The sequence below is a fragment of the Miniopterus schreibersii genome (assembly GCF_964146895.1).
Source record: "Miniopterus schreibersii genome assembly, chromosome: 1".
Classification (NCBI taxonomy): domain Eukaryota; kingdom Metazoa; phylum Chordata; class Mammalia; order Chiroptera; family Miniopteridae; genus Miniopterus; species Miniopterus schreibersii.
Genome location: NC_138101.1, coordinates 174,197,061 through 174,214,574, shown reverse-complemented (window position 1 = coordinate 174,214,574; position 17,514 = coordinate 174,197,061).

Genomic DNA, 17,514 nt, shown 5'->3' with positions numbered 1-17,514 from the left:
AGATCGGGGTTCGATTCCCGGTCCCAGCACATGCCCGGGTTGCGGGTTCGATCCCCAGTGGGGGGCGTGCAGGAGGCAGCTGATCAATGACTCTCTCATCATTGATGTTTCTCTCTCTCCCTCTCCTTTCCTCTCTCTGAAATCAATAAAGAAATATTTTTAAAAAGAAGAAGGGAAAGAAGGAAAGAGGGAGGGAAGGGAGGGAGGGAGGAAGGAGGGAGGGAGGAAGGGAGGAAGGGAGGAAGGGGGAAAAACAAAAAGAAAAAAGAAAGCTGTGAGCTGGAGGAAAAATGATTACTCATTTGGGAACCAGCAGCCCCCAAAAGTGAGAGAATCTCCTCTCCCTAAATCTCCATGGCTTGAACTCAGAAGCCTCAGGCAACCAGAGCCAATTCCTAACACATCAAAACTGCATACAATAATTTTTTGTGCATTTGTCTGGGACGAGCATACTGTTTTGTTGAATTTTTGGCTCACTATCCATTTGCAACATGTGCCTTACAGAAATTCTCTCCCTCTCCCCTTTCTTCCCAACAGTTTATTTGTACGTTACAATAGAAAGCATGCTTATCTTGTTGAGTTCTCCCTTTCGGCCTTGGGATTATTTAAGGTCTTTATCTCTGTGTATTTAATAAACTGTTTCTTCCAGAGTAAGTTGAAGAAGCTGAAATTTGACTTCTGCCTAAATTTATCCAGATTTTTTTTTCATGAGCAGCGCTTGATTTATTAGCACTAAAAAACCAGTTCTCATGTACAAAACAAACTAAAATTTAAAGCAAGGATTACGTGAATTGTTTTTCCTGGAAGCACTTGAGTGAATGTTATCCAGATTTTCAAATCAGCACGTTATTTTCTGCTGTGCAGCATCCCTTAAAGTCTTGAACTTGATATACTTCAATTTGAAGATATTTCTATTTCAGGGGGAAAAAACTCACAAATTAATACCATAATAATTATAAATGCATAAGACAACTGGAAAGAAATGCTTAAGATTCCAAAATAAAGAATTTCACCTACTTAAGGTTGCAGGAGGCAGCCAGTTGATGTGTCTCTCTCACATCGATGTTTCTCTCTCTCCCCAACCTCCCTTCCACTGTCTCTAAAATGAAAAATCAATGGAAAAAATATCCTTGGGTAAGGGTTAACAACAACAAAAAGAGCATGACTAATGTTTTGTTGGTAATTTCCAATATTAAATACCTACCAATGTATCATTAGTCATATTGGTGGACCTTAACCTACTAGATATGCTACCTTTTTCAAGATTTATAATATATAAATCTTCCAAATAAGTATTCAACATAAATTCTTATCTATAATTGACATTTCTTTGAAAGATCCTGTTCTATTTCTATATATAGTATTTCTAGAATAGTAGTCTCAATATTTTTATCTAATGAACAACGCTCTCACTAGAATAAAAATTGCATTTATATTTCAAAACTTAGTAATATGTGTAACCACAGAAAAGTGGAACATTAGTTGTTTTTTTCCAGAGAAAGAACTTCTCTATTTCTTTGCAGCTTTCAACATGTTGGAGTTTTGCGAACTCAGTCAGGCAAGAAACATCTTTTGAGTGCCCATTACACCAGGAACTCTGCTTAGAACTGAAGATACAAATGTAACTAAAGCAGTGCATCTGGTGTCATAGATTTTATGAAATCCGGGAGGGGAAGTAGAGATTAACCAAACAATTGTACATGAAACCATGAAACTGTGAAGCTTTAGGGAAGAGATACATGGTCATATGGTGGCCTTCTCCAAAGTGATTTGGTATAACCTGGGCTGGGGGGTATCCGGGCAGTATTCCCCGAAGAAGTGACAGCTGAGCTGACTGTGGAAAATTAGACCCAGATCATCTTCGATATCCTCCAGCTGGCTTCATGTGGGCCCAGCACATTTCTTAGTTTTGTCCCTGAGTATATAATCTTTTAAATAGCATATGGGATCTCTTATTCATTTTTTTTCTAACTGGGTCTTTTCCATTTTTGGAAAAGCTATTAATCTTCGTGTATTAAATTTGTAACCAATTGCCTTTAAAATTTTGAGGAAACACTTTCTCTTATTCGTGTCCATTTTTGCCTCAGCCAATAAGAAAGAAATACCTGCCAAAACTTCCATTCTTCAGGGCGTTTTAGGAGAGACGCTACAGCTGTCTTCTCTCCACCTCTGTAAACGGAAGAGGGATTCATCTGCTTGACGAAATGGGGGGAACCTGCCATGCATTGAATCACCTTTCCGCACTGGGTGGGATCAAGGTGCCAAGGCCAAGGCCAAGCCTCACACGGGGTGCGCCTCTGGGCTCTCCGCGGGCAACAGTGAGGGGGACCCCAACCCGCCGCCGCAGGCCGGAGCCTGACTCTCCCACTGTAGGAGCGATGCTCGAGTCACACACACTGCATTACTTCATGGAAAATTCCAGCTTGTTTGGCCAAGAAAAAAAGGAAAAATGTTCATCCTTACATCTTGGATTTTTGCCTATTTTAGAATGCAGTTAAAATGCTCCTTTGTAGCAGCTTGAAGAGTTTGATTAAAGAGTAACCAACCAGTAGTCACCAAACTCTTGACTGTACATTCATCATCATAAAAATGTTTAAAGTATCACCAATCTTTAACTAATAAGTTATATGTACTATAATAATGTTCTTTATATTATAAAACACACTTGGAATAGGGATTTTTAAAGAATGAGAGATTTCTAAAATAAGTTTTACTTATTTATGAATTTCAAATATTTTCTTCTCACCCAAAATATTAATAATAATGTCATTATTTTAGAAAATCTTGGTTTAACATCTTGGATAGAGAAATACTTGAAAATATGATTTTATATTCAATTTATTTCACTTCTTGGTTTTAATGTTTATCGTAGATGAAAAACATAACTCAAAAGAGTACTAAGATTCAAAAGGCAGTCGTGCAAAATGATGATACTCAATTTTTTCCTGTTTTTATGTCCTAATTATGGGAAGGTTTTGTTGAAATTCCTCTAGAAATATCCCTCTTCCCTAATGCCGTCAGATGTTGCATTTTTATATCTAACAAACAAATTAAAAATCTACAGTAACTCTTCATCTGGAAAATGTTCAAACAAGTTTGACAATTCTGTTTCCAAATTTCAGCATATTTGAATTTTTATAGGTGAGAAACTTATGTCACTTTCATCAACAAAAATTACAGAATGATAGAAGCATTTCCAAATGTGTTTTCAAATTATACTTGCTTTGATAAGCAATTACTTTTCCATTCGTTGTTAAAAGGTCACTGTTAACTTGAAGGAGCAGATAAAGTGTTCCTTTTTTTCTGTTTCCCAAAATATCTGCCAACATTGCATTTTACAGAGAGCGACTAGTCAGCACAGGAAAGGACAGGAAATTTGAAACTTTCCTTTTTGTAAAAGGGAAATTTGTAACTCATCTTCACTTTGGCAGCTCTTTATTTTTTTAATTTTTTTTTTTTAATCCTCACCTGAGGATATTTTTTCCCATTGCTTTTCAGAGAGAGTGGGGGGGGGAGAGAAGAGAGAGAGGAGAGAGAGGGAGAGAGAGAGAGAGGGAGAAACGTCGATGTGAGAGAGACGCATCAATTGGTGGCCCCCGCACGTGCCCTGACCTGGGCCAGGGATCGAACCTGCAACCGAGGTCCGTGCCCTTGGCCGGAATCCAACCCCGGACCCTTCTGGCTGGGACCACTTTAGCAGCTTTTTAAAGTACTTTGCCACAAAATATCAGTAAACCTGTCTGTTGTATGAAAAAATTTTATGCCCATTCTACAGATAATTAAAAAGTATTATAGAGAATCTACACTAAACTTTTAAAGACTTGTTTTTATTAAAATAACTCGATTATGAAATCCTGTAGAAGCCTGTACAATCTGGTTCAACTTTCTTGTTGTTATATCTTGCCAATGAAGAATTTAATGATTTGATTTCATGTGAGGCACGGTAATGGTATTCCAGAAAATTCATTTATTCTCGTAAATTTAGTCGCTCCGCTAAAAAGAAAAATCAGTTTTGTTTTCCCATGAGAAATAATTTTTGTTAAAGAAATCATGACTCAGAATTTTTTCTAACAAATATCATAAGCTGAGACATATTAGAAACACTTGTACTTTCATCCAAATGAATAGTAACCTCCCACATGGAATTATTTGTACTAATACTTGTTTCTTCAACTTTCCACAATATTTTCTATGCATATTCCCTTTAGTAGATGTTACCTGAAGAATGTGTTTTAGTTTGTCTCTTTTGTAAAATTCTTTAAATTATTTTAGCCATTTTTAACTCTGGCAGGAAAGAAATTTTTCCCCAATGGAAAATAAGTTGGTTTCTTTGATATTTTTGTTTTGTTTTGTCTTTCACTGTTAAGTAAGAAACCTCAGAAGTAAGAAATCTTACAGAAACTGTATAAAGTATTACATGTCACATAATTAAATATCACTGAAAAGATTATTGAGATTTACCTTCATATTCTGGGTGCATAGATATTAAATACCTTGCTAACAGTATTTTTATGTTATTTTGGCTAATACTGTAAACCACTAAGGCAAGATTCATTTGCTAGAAAAGTGGGTAGAAATCCATGTTTCAAATGGTCTTCTTTGTGGTTTTTAATTCTCCTAGCTGACTTTTTATTACATCTCACCAACTGTCATTTTCATCACACGTTTTGGCTGAGAAGAGATTGTACTGGAAATAGGAAAAATCTAGTTCTGCCATTTTGGTGTCATTGCTTTTGCTTTTATTATTGATCTTTTCAAGTCTTGTCTTCTTCGCATGACTGTTTTAAAATCATATGCTTATTGTCTTAGGCCAGGTTCTCAAGAAGCAGCCTGAGATGAGGAATCCTGTGCCAGTGATTTATGTCAGATGGAATTTTAGGGCAGAGAGGGAAATGACAAAGATTAGGTTTCTGCTCAAGTTTTTCCTCAGGACCTGCCGGAGCCAGCCGGCAGGCGAACGAGGACCTGATTGAGGGGGTGAGGATTAGAAAAGAAAGAAAAAGACAAAAGGATGGGATCGGGAGGGCCACAACCAAGGCAGAGCTAAGTTAAGCTGAGTCAGGCTGAGGCCCCGAGTTTATTGATTACAAGCTTTTTATAGTGCACCCAAACAATACCCCAAGCAGTGAAACAATGCCCCCAGCAGTGACCTTTACACAATTCCAATTCCTGCATGTCCGCACCTGTTTTCCGAGACTGGATGTCTCCAGGTAAGGCCATAAATCTATTGTGCAAAGCTTCTACTGCCCTAAAGCAATGGTCAATCTTTAAACTACGCTACAGGGGGTAGAGGTGCTAGCTCAACCGACCCACCCTGCGGGTCAACGTGCCAGAGATTTCTCTCTAAGGCGGCGCTAGGGTCGGCGAGCCCCTGGAGAGACTCCAGGGCAGCACCCTACCAGGGAGACTATTCATGAGGGGCAGCCAGCCGGCTCCCCACAAGGACCTCTGGAGCGGATGGCACCATGGAGCTGTCTCACTCTGAGAAAAAGGTGAGCCTTTTGTTTTGTACCCCTTTATCATTCAGTCATTGTCTGCGGCTACCCGGGGTGGGGGCGCTAGTGTAACACACACACACACACACACACACACACACACACACACACACACACGATCAAATAGGAAACGAGCAAGAGCAGCTCATTGAAATGGGAAACACTTTATAAAAATAGAAATGCAAATAAAAAATATAATTCAATAGCACTTTTTCATTTATCAGATAACCAAGCTAAAATAATTTATAATACACTGTGCTGTATAGGGTTGGAGAAATAGATATTTTAGGGAGGTCAAGTTTGGCAGTAGTTATCAAAATACAAAATTCACATCCCTTTCCCAGGCTGAATAGCTCAGTTGGTTACAGCATTGCCCCGATATGCCAAGGTTGCGGGTTCAGTTCCTGATCAGGGCACGTACAAGAATCAACCAATGAATGCATAAATAAGTGGAACAACATAGCGATGTCTGTCTGTATGTCTCTCTCTCTGTCAGATCAATCCATCAATAAAAAATTATCCAAACTACACATCCCTTTGACTCGACAATTTCATTTCTAGTAATTTATGCAAAACAACACATCACAATTGAATGGCAGAGGCAGCTATGAGAACCCAGGTGTCTTCTATATGGTGGACATTAAGGAGATTTGAAATGTGAAACAAAGCAACTCTTCTTACCATTTATTTTTATTGGTTTTAGAAAACATACTTTTCATAACATATTTTTCTGTTAACATGTAATGGGCTTCACATTACTTAAAATAGGTAAATATTTTAAAATTTTTGCTTTAGTTTCAAATATAGTAAGTACCGACAGACATAATGCACATAAACAAAAGCTCTTTGGGGTCCTCAGTAATTTTTAAGAGTGAAGAGAGGTGCTGAGATGCAAACATTTGAGACCCACTGTTCTAGAGTGCTCTTTCATCTTCTCTCTCCAGCATTATCATGTTTCTTCTCGTGCACGACAATATGTGTACCTGTATTGTTCCCTCTACTTAAAGAGAGGGGCCTCTCTGTATCCATCACAGTACTCCTCAGTGCTTTGCATCTAACAGGTTCAGTAAGTATTTTTTATTTCAGTAAGTACTTGCTGAATTAAAAAATGAACATTTCTCTCCCAGTTTAATTCTAAATCTGGTCTCCTTTTCAAATGTATCTTTACTTGACTCTGCTGCTCTTTATAGGTAGCCACTGACTCATCTCTCATTTTCCTTTCATTGCTAAACTTCTCAGGTGCAAGCTCTTCACTTAGCTCCATCCCACGTGTGGTGACTCATCGGGTGTGTAGAGTGAGGGGAGGAAATAGGCCAGAAATTCAGTCTTGCATCTTGCTAACTTACTAACCTTCCTCAAGTATTGATTGGCATTGTCTCGTTATTCTTGCTCAAGAGCCTACAGAACCTCTTGTTTACCACCTCAGATATAAACAGCTCTGCCTGTGTTCATTCTCACAATGCTATCTCACCCACTGACCTTATCTGACCTTATCTCCCATTAACCCGGCACATTCCCTCTCTGTAGGAAAGCTGGTCGCCTCACTGGCCCGCAGGCGCTCTTGCCCAACAATACACTTTTTGTACTGGCCACTCCCATGACCTGGCTAGATGTTATCCATCCTTTAACCCCAGTTCAGGTCCCATAGTTTCCATGAAGGTTCCAGAGTCTCTCTTGTCCCACGTCATCATAGTAGACGTGCACTTGGTAGGTGTCAAGCTCTGGGCTAGACATTGGTGACAAAAAGTCAAAAAGTTGAATCAAATACACTCCCTGTCCAGTTCAGGAATGTACCCAATGGGGAAAACTGAAGCGACCATAATAAATACTATGTTCCAAGCATTTTAAATGCATCATTTCACATAATCCTCAAACAAACTGTATTTTACCAGTAATCCTACTGGTATAAGAAATGAAGCAAACCTGGTGGGTTTGGCTCAGTGGGTGGAGTGTTGTCCTGCGGACTGAAGGGTCTCTGGTTCGATTCCCGGTCAAGGGCACGTACCTGGTTGCAGGTTCCATCCCCAGCCCCAGTCGAGCCCGTGCAGGAAGCAAACAATTGATGTCTCCCTCTCTCTCTAAAAATCAATGGAAAAAATATCCTCAGGTGAGGATTTTAAAAAAAAGAGAGAGAAATGAAGGAACTGGGTGCTAAGTACACATGCAGCCTGCTCTGCACATATCTAGGAAGTGTGGGAGTCGTCTTGACTCCAGAGCTGGAGTTCTTAATTATCGTATAATGAATGCTTTTTGACTGAAATAGAATCAGAGCCTAATGGGTAAAAATGACTGTGGGGCAAGGAAGAAAGAGCCTTTGTTTCCAGGAGGCGGCAGAGGGCAGGACCAGTAAGACAAAGTTTCATGTTGTCCTTCTGTATATCCACGAAAAACCCCAAACACACCACAAAAAAGCACTGTCAAGGCCATGGAGTTATGAAAGAGAAACTTGGACAACATATTGCTCTCTTTTTTGGATTCCCATAGAATAGGTCATTGTCCATACCTTCATTTACACATCAAATTCACAAAAGTGTTAATTTTTTATGTGTCTGTTTCTGCCATTTGAGCACCTACTGTGAGCTAGTGAGTATAGAAAGATGTCTTTTACTCACAGTAGGTGCTCCATACTTGTTCTTTTTGTTTTAATTGGTTTTGAGAGAGAAACATCAATTTTTTGTTCTATTACTTATGCACTTACTGGTTGATTCTTGTATGTGCCCTCACCGGGATGAACCTGCAACCTTGGTGTATCGGGACAATGCTCTAACCAGCTGAGGACCAGGTCTGGGCCTCAGTGCTTGTTCTTAGAGGAATGAGTGAGTGGCCAGCAGAATGTGTAAGGCTGGGGAGAGGAGGCTGATAAGATAAGAAGGCAAGGTGAGGCCTGTTTTTAAAGAGCCTGCTGTGGAGATTTAAGGCTTATTATGTAGGCAACAGGGAACAGGGAAGCTAGCAAGGTTTTCTGTTGATAGTACTTACTTTCTAACCCCCAAAGTAATACATGCTTATAGCTTTAAAAAGACATAGTCCTAAAAGGCTTACGATTAAGAGCAGCAGTCCCCCGCTCTGCACCCAGTGCTCTTCTCTGGGCAAACATCCTCAACAATTCTGTTTACCTGAATTTACAGCTGGATTTCTAAATAATGTTCTTATAGAACTATTTTTTGATTTATTAATTTTAGATATTGACTTCCCACCATAGCGTATGAGGACTTCATTCTGCCATGGCCCACCCCTTCATTGTTGCCAATGCTTTTTCCATCCTCTCTGTAGGCCTAGGGTCTTGACATTCCACAATAGTGTACCTTAGTGTGCGTTCTCATATCCTGTTCTAGGAACATTTTTGTATTATTTCTTTGATAAATGCCTCTCAATTCATTTTCTCTCTTCTCACTACAGGCCTCGTATCAATTGAACCTCCTGAATTTATTCTTTCTTTAAAAATTCTTTTGTCTATTTTCCATTTCTTTGCTTTTCTTCTACTTTCTGTGATTTTTTTTGCATTCCCAAGAGCTCTTTCTTGTTATCTAATATATCTCAGTTACATACGTAATGTGTATGAAGCTCTTCCTTGTTAACTGATACATATTATACATATACTTTTTTAATAAGAAAGCTTGTTATATATATTAAATATAATACACATACATACACATGCCCATTATTATATATGCAAACTCTTCTCATTATGAGTATAATAGTAATTCATTTTCCCTAGGTTGACCCTATTTTCTCCAGGTCCTGCTTGCTCTGTGTTGGAGGTTTTCCTCCAATGTCTGGGACTTTGGCAGTCTGTGCATTTTCAGAGCCGAGGATCTGTGGGGATGGGAAAGGGGAGCTGGGAGTCCTCTGACAGGCTTTCGGTCCCATGTCAAATGCCATCTTGCAGCCTTCGTGCCTGTAAGCACTGAGCTCTTCGGAGCCAAGTAGCCTGCTTTTCATTAACATTTCTGATTTTTGTTCCTTAAATTGTTACTTCCTCCACCCTGCTAAATCAATTAACACTCTTCCATTTAATTTTCATCTTCTTATAAATCCATTAAATTTTCTCTCTTTTTTTCTCTCTCTTGTTTTCTTGGTCCTTCTGGGTTGTTTACTTTTCCCATTCCTTTATGATCATTTTAGAAAATGGGAGGAAGCAGAGAGAAACTCATGTGTTACTCCACCTTTTAAAATCAAAAGTCCACTGAAGTTCTAAGTAGGAGCATTAAGGATTTCTTGTCTTTTTAAAAGATAAAATGTTGGTGGCTTTATAGAGAACAGGCTGGAGAAGGGAGAAAACGGAGGCAAACAAAGTTGGTTTAAAGCTATTGTAAAGTCCAAGCAAATCATGAGGGGCTGAATTAGGATAGCTGTAGTGGGGAAAGCAAGGATACAGGAAAATGTGTTTGTTTTTTTTTCCTCCCAGGTACTATTGTGGTTGGCAGTTAGACAGACACTGAGCATAGCAAGGACAATGGGCCAGGTAGAGAAGGTCACCAGGGAGGAAAGCCCTGGGTACCTAACAAAGGACAATTGTAGGGTGGGACCTTGTTGCCATGGTGGCCTTTCCTCCCCTAGCATATCTCTGGTCCTGCGGTTTGGACCCCCGACCTTTCCTCTCTAGAGATAACATCTAGGCCTCAGTAGTATTTCCGCTTCTGGCTCAGAAAAGCAATGAACCCAAACCAGCAATCCATGGCTGACCAATCAGTGGAGACCTGGACCCTGAAAGGACACCTGGAAAGCTGCTGAATATTCTATTGAGATCTTCCCCTGAGACCTCCCCTAAAATCTCCACCCTTAAAACCCTTAGGAACCACTGAGCTCCACCTCCCCCCAGCACACCCAGGCCTTTACCTCCCCCATCTCCCTCCCCCAAGGCGTTAATGTTACTCTCCTCACTCTCAAGCTCCAAGGGCACTGCCTTTACTTCTATAACTTGTTTCCTAAGCCCATTTCTTCTACAAATTACTTCCACCTCTGTGATTTATAAATAAATGTCCTCTTCTAGTTTGAGTCATGGCTCTGAATTATTTCCTAGCCAGAACTCAAGTACCAGGGTTGCTAAGCCCCTCTAATGCCTTGTGCTGTTCCCACGGCCTACAACAGGAGCAAAGGGTATAATTTATCCCATTTATACTTGGCATTTATGATTTTGCTTTTTGCAAGAAACAGTTTTCTTCTTTTAACTGCTCATGCTGTTCTAAGTAGTTGTCAAGTAAATTTTTTCAAATGTAATTTTTTAAATGTGGAAGATTTATGGGAAAAATTATTACATGCCACTAGTTTAAGTGAGAAATGATTATCAACTGTAGTAATTTCATAGTACAAACCAAAAACTATAATGTATTGATTTTCAATATTTGAATTTAAGGGTGAAAAATGCTAATTAATTAAATTAATGTATTCATGACTGAGACTTAATCTACTTAGTGTTCCTTTTATCTTCCAAATTTTCCCTTTATCAGCCTGAGAGTAATCATCTGCAATCATCTGATTACAAAATTTATTCAAGCTGTCAACTCTCACCAAGACTATTTTATCTCCTTTATTACCATAATGTACTTCTTAAAGTGAAAGAAAACATAGCTCTGTTGCAATGTGATATTATTGCTCAGATAATAAGATGCTGGCAATCAAGAGCAGATCCATCTTTTTGCTTGGCACAACTTAGGATATTGTGTTTTCTGCCAAGGAAATTTACAGGTGGTGCAAAAGTAGGTTTACAGTTGTTCATATGGAAAATAATACAAAAATAATAAAAGAATAAACTATCATGTATTCACAACTGTAAACCTACTTTTGCCCCACCCTGTGTTTACTATGCTGCTTATAAAACAAATCCAACCCCCTATAAATATTTTTCTAGGATAGAAGAGAGAGTCAAGCGATTTGTAAATCAAAAAAAACCACAATGTTCCATTATAGAAACATTATTCCATTTCTTGGCTGTTGTAAATTCCTGGTGCTATCATTTAATTTTCCCCCCTTATTTTTCAAGGATCATTTTCAACAATTTAAAGGCTCATTAAACATCTTTTTTGTCACCATTTCTATAATGTCTCAGAGCAAGGGGTTTTAGTAGATCAAAGGTTGGCACTTGAACTAATAATTCCTGAATACCTACAATGGGGCAAGCCCTGAGCTGGGTGTTTTATTTGCATTGTTAATTTTCATAAAACCCCTGAAAGGGGGATATTGTCGCCTGATGAGTAATTTGAGGATTAGAGAGATTAAATAATTTGCTCAAAACCACACAACTAATTTTGAGTAATAGTCCTTATTAAAATGTCTGCCTATTGTGAATACTTTTGGGGGGGAAGAGTCCTATCATTTAGAAATACAAAGAGTAATATTTACAAATGCAATGACATCTGGGGTTTGCTTATAAATACCCTGATAGAAGATGTGGTGGGATAGTGGGTGCTAGTATAGGTATATTTAGCCTTCAGCTGAAGTTGTGTGATAGGGTCATACACATGAGTCCATGATAATCATTTTTTCCACATATGTGTATGATGGAACTTTTCCATACTGAACAGTTTTTAAAAATAAGTACAATCTGAAAAGTAGAGTCAGAACAAAATGGGTGCAAGGAAAGAGAAAAAGAGGGTGTAAATTTGTAGTGGCATTTGCCTTAGCAATTCAATACCGTATAACTTGTCCATTTAGAGCCAGTCTTGTAGCATATGCCCTGAATCAACTTCACAGGTGTGGGCAAATAGACACTTTCATATCTTATTTAAGGAAGAAGTGAATTTATTTTCACAGCGATTATCAAGATCCTAAGCTGCTCCCTTTGGTCCTAACCATACTTCTCTGTTTAAAATAAACTATGGTCCTAATTCTTAATTAAATAGAAGACAGTTTATCAAATACTTGGGCCTTTTTCTGTTCATCTCCCCTTAACTCCATTTAAAGTAGCTATGTTACTATTTGCTCATTTTTAACTTCAAAGTGGCAGGAAAAGAACAGACAGCTTAAACTAGTGATTTCGCCACCTTTGAGCAGCAACGTGAAGAGGTTTTTTGGAGGTAGTTTGTGTTTTTTAACATCGCTATCAGTTTCAGTACTAGTTCTGCCTATTCCCCAACTTTCATGTGCTAAACTAAAAGGGGTAATAGTAAAGTCCATTGTAAAACAGGAGTTAAAACATCATCACTGTCTTGAAAAACACAGTTTGGCATGGTGAGTGGTATAAACCAGCTGGCACCTGTCACAGGATGGCCTCACCACCCCACACTTTGGCTTCAAGGGCAGTCTCGTTGACTTTTTCAAAAGCTCCAAAGCTGTCGTCATACCAGAAAGTACTCGTTACATAGTAGAGGTATGCATGTCTAGGTGTGGGCCCTATGTATCTGGGAACCTTCAATGGACTCTGGGATTCAATAGTTGGGCAAAGGAATAAGTTGTTTAGGACTGGAGCCAGAAGCTTCAAATGTAGGCTGTTAGGCCAAGGTCTCAAGGACTGGCCAGCCAAATGAGGCAGGCTACACTGGAGTTTGAAGACAGGACTGTTCTTTTTAGATGTATTTTACCAGAGAGTGGAAAATAGGATTGATTTGTACATCCTGTATGCTAACACTAACCCTCTCCCACATATACAAGACAGTGTCAAATATGGTTCTCTGGAATGACATCTAAGCCTGAAACCCCACTCTTGAATGATCTCAAGTTCTTCATCTATGTGTTACTGTGAAGGTAATTTGCAGATGTGATTAATATTCATAATTAGTAGACTTTAAATAACGGAGATTATCCTATATAATCTGGGTGGGCCTGAGTCAATTAGTTGAAAGGCCTTAAGAGTAGAACTGAGGTTTCCCAGAAGAAATTCTGCCTGTGGACTGAAACTTCACTCATGCCTGGGAGTTCCAGCCTGCCTTTTCTGACAGCCTGCTACACAGATTTCAGGCTTGACCCCTAGCCAACCCCCACAACTGTGGAAGTCAATTCCTTGCAAAAGTTCCTTAATGTATATCTCCTGCTAGTTCTGTTTCTCTTTTGGATGAAAAAGGAGCCACATACCAAACTTGACAAGCTCAGGGGAGGCTTAAGTTTGTATGGAGGGCCTTACAAACCCAGAGACCTCAAGTAACCACATAGGATGGTCTGAAATTAAAACTTTCTTTTTATTTTTTAAAAAAATGTATCTTTATTGCTTTGAGAGAGAGGAAGGGAGAGACAGAAACATCAATGATGAGAGAATCGTCATTGATCTGTTGCCTCCTGCACACCCCTAACTGGGGATGGAGCCCACAGCTGGGTCACGTGCCCTGACTGGGAGTGGAACCGAGACCTCTTGGATCCTAGGTCGATGCTCAACCACTGAGCCATGCCCGACCGGGCAAAACTTTCTAACTAAAAGTGAATCATGGTGGGTGGTCATGTCCTAGGCCGGTATCTTCCCTGACAAAGGTCAATCTTTACCTTAACTGAGCCTGTCTATTGTGTTTTGCTTCTACAGTAAAGTACCTTTGGAATGTCAGGGTACTTTCCTTTTTTCCAGAACCCTCACTGCACCAGAACAGAGATCACAAGACCCTTCATTGCTATTATCATGTTGTTAACTGCTTACTTTTTATACAAGCCAAGATTTTCCTGCTTTGCTTTCTGGCACCTCCCTAACTTGCCACCAATGGATTTCACGTTACCCCCTTACATCTTCCCATTTGATTCTGATGTATAAAATAAGTGGTAAAACTGCCATTATCTGGAGGATTTTCTCAATCTGTTGAGAGTTTGCTTTCTAACAATCGTCAGTTTGGCATCAAATAAACTCACAAAAATTCTCTTCAGGTTTAAATGTTTCTTACCTTGACACACTGGTTGAGCCCTGATTAAGCATGAATATTTTCAAGTCGTAGTATGTACAATGTGGACTTTATATTTTAATAATAATACAAACATTTGTATTTTAATAATAGCAAATACAAAATATATTGTGTATATATAGGAGTGAATGTGTGTGTAGGGGTATACGCATGAGTGTTCTCTTTTAGAGTAGGGTGGACCTTGAGTTCCCATGTCCTTCCTTGTAATGTCCAGTTCTAGCAAGAATCCTGCTAAATCATTTTAACTAGAATCTCTCTCCCTCAGTATCTGACTGGGTTCCTCATCTACATTATTCCCCAGGTGATGCTTATTACCCTAGCCTGCTTTCAGTAGAATCCTTCCAGTTGATCTAGCAATAATTCTATTTACCCCTTGATGTTTCCTCTTGGTAGTTTTCCATCCAAAGAACCCCCTACACACACCTCACCTGCTCCTTGACTAGAAATTCCCATTTTTCTTGTTGTATTCAGTGTTGAGCCCAATTTTTCTCCCATATTACAAAACCCCCACAATAATAGCTCTCCTTGAATAAAACCTGATTTATCATCTCTAACAAGTATATATATATATTTGGATTTCAAAAAGTTTATACTGCTATATCACGTATACAATTTTTAAAAACACAGACATGAAAAGAAAAACATTGCAATTAAAAAGTAAATACAAATAGGGGTTGCCAATAGGGGTTGTAATTCTCTTCCTGTATCTCAAGATTGTCATCTTGCATTTATCTCACTTTGAGGTCACTCATCAAACTATTTGCCAAAAGATGGCGTACAAAGATTCCAGGGTTCATATCTTAAAAAGAAGTAATGGTGCCTGTTTCAATATCAATTTTTAAATTCTCAATAAATGTTTTTCTCTTTAAAATGGAACACTTTGGGAGCTTCCAAAAGATTCCCTAAGAGTGAGAACTTAGGACAGTTAATACAGATTGGCCAAATATGCTGTTCATTCAGTCACTCCCAAGTTGGCTTATCACTCTGCTGAACACTGCTAATCACAGTAATAGTCTTGATACTTGTAGTTTTTAATGGTTTTTATTCTTAGCCACAGGAATTTAATTTATATCCCAAATAGACCTTTGATTGATTTATTTTCAAATATATCTTTATTGATTTCAGAGACAGGAAAGGAGAGGGAGAGAGAGAGACATAAACATCAATGATGAGAGAGTCATTGATCAAGCCCACAACCCGGGCATATGCCCTGACCGGGAATCGAACCCTGATCGCCTGGATCCTAGGTCGGTGCTCAACCGCTGAGCCATGCCCCGCGGGGCTAGACCTTTGATTTAAATAGGAGGCAAAAGAAAAATACCATTAAAGTGCTAGTTAAGGAAAGCATTAAATTGATAATTCTGCATTTTGCCTCAGGTGATTTTCATATCCATGTATTTCACTTAGTTCATCATATACAGACATTAAAAGAATATTAAAAGGAGAAATATAGTGGTGATTACACCCAATTTAGCTCTTCATTTATTGAGAATAAAAAGAAGTTATATCTCTCATGTTTCATTTACAAATAACAACCAGAAACCTTCTCATCATTTAGAGACAAAACACAAATTATAATTTGATTTTTTTAAACAAAAATGTAATAATTCCAGCCCAGCTGGTGTGGCTCAGTGGATTGGGTGTTGTCCCACGCACCAAGAGGTCCCTGGTTCAATTCCGGTTCAGGGCACGTGTCTGGGTTGCAGGCTCCATCCCTAATAGAAGGCGTGCAGGAGGCATCCGATTGTTTTTCTCTTTCATTGCTCTCCCTCGCCCTTCCTCTCTCTCTCAAATCAAAAACAATTTTTTTTTTTTTTAATTTAAAGATGCAATAATTCAAAAAATGAAAAAAACAGTTTTTGCTTGGCTTTAATCCTATAAAGTGCACTTAATTTTAAATCTAGGAATGTGGAACTATTATATATCACAAACCCTGTTTTTTCTTACACAGAAGTTTGTGTTACACTTTAACAGGAAAAAAATCTGTCAAAAGAGAAAAATCTACCCAGGAAAAGTTTTTGGTATTTATAGATTGATTTTTAGTTTTGCTAAACACATAAGTGATGAACTATTACTTAATAAAGGAATTCACGACTCAATAAAGGCAGGGAAACCCTGCCTTAAATCAGTGTGTTTCCATAAAGGCTGAAAATGGACTTCATCATACGATCTTTAATAACATACAATGTGTGTACCACCTGAAATTGTTCATGCTGCACATTTTAACTACAACAGTATTATCCTGTCAAGACAGCAGCCACTTCGGCTTCATGTCGTATCAACATTACGGTATGTATACTTGCTAAATTTAGGGCACTTTTCAACTATTCTCAAACGGACACTAATACGAAAATCAAAGACCGTTTGGTCGTAACAGTAAAAACTTTACAAACCAAAGATGTTACTATCCACCCTACTATGGCAATTACGAACGAGCAGAGCGCCCAGCAGAGCAGTAAAATGCCTGAAACACTAAAATTTCTTCTGCAAACACATACACGAAGTCTTCCCAGTTTTGCTAAGTGAACTTTGGCTTTAACGGCGCTGGTAACTGAAGGATAAAAAGCACGACCAACGCATCGTGAGGCGCGGGGGTGAAGAACGCAGCGGCAGCCCCACCGGAAGGCCAGGGCTCGCGCCCGGGACGGCGAAGCCGAGCTGCTGCGGCGCAGGTGGCGCTCCCTTCACGCTGGAAACTCAGCCACGCCAAAGACGGAGTGAAAGACTGGCTCCCTCGAGTCAAACTCAGAAGTTCTGAGCGCTTGTGGGTGTTTCGGGGCCTAGTTCTTACTACTCCTCACCTGCCGGAGAAGCTTCGAGACATAACAGTTCCCTACCCCAGACCGGCTCGGCTGGAACTCCACCATCTAAGCCCATGGAAGGAACTCGAGCCACCCAGCGCCCACGGAAGGACCCAGTCCCCGGTCCCCAGAGGAAGAGGCGGGACTCGCTTTACTCTTTTCTTTTATTGGCCACGCAAACCCTTTATTACAACCAATCAGTGGTTGAAACTTCTGTCGACGTAACGGGCGGTTGTGTGCGGCGATGTACGTCAGCTGGCTCTACGCAGGCGCAGACGTCCTGCTTTGGTCCAATCCCAGGAGAGGTCAGCTCCCGGCACCTCCTCGCGCCTCTCTCGCTTCCCCAGGGCTATGGCCCGCCTCTCCGTTGCTGACCAATCCTCTTCACTTTCCGCCGCGCGT